The sequence below is a fragment of the Pterocles gutturalis genome, unplaced genomic scaffold (assembly GCF_000699245.1).
Source record: "Pterocles gutturalis isolate BGI_N339 unplaced genomic scaffold, ASM69924v1 scaffold4045, whole genome shotgun sequence".
Classification (NCBI taxonomy): domain Eukaryota; kingdom Metazoa; phylum Chordata; class Aves; order Pterocliformes; family Pteroclidae; genus Pterocles; species Pterocles gutturalis.
In genome coordinates this window covers 11,846-12,131 of record NW_010145590.1, presented here as the reverse complement: position 1 = coordinate 12,131, position 286 = coordinate 11,846, and the positions used below count along the sequence as shown (strand labels likewise).

Here is a 286-nt window from a genome sequence, read left to right as displayed (position 1 = left end):
GCTGTGCAGAATGATCTCAATGTGGCCGGGCTGCAGGCGGGGCAGGGTTTCTTCTTTGCTGGATTAAGTTCTGTTCCGGCTGCTGGCGTGGTGCCCCCCACCACTGAGTCAGCGATTCTGAGTTTGAACAATTGTTTGCAGGGGACCGGGATTAGAAGAACAGCCCAGCCTTTATGGGGCGTTCTGATGGTTTTGCGATGCCAGCCTGGCCACCAGACAGCCCTCAAAGGGCCAAATGGGTGAGGAAAACCACACGTTCCCTGGCCCAGCAGCTCCCCTCCAGCCC

At 58.0% G+C, this 286-nt stretch overlaps 1 protein-coding gene across 1 annotated transcript in view; it reads right to left on the bottom strand.

The window, feature by feature from the left end:
* Positions 1-286, bottom strand: part of TCF25 (transcription factor 25 (basic helix-loop-helix)) — a gene marked incomplete at its 5' end in the record, with an annotated part of 16,053 nt that overhangs the window by 3,926 nt on the left and 11,841 nt on the right. The gene's annotated exons all lie outside the window — the stretch shown is intronic.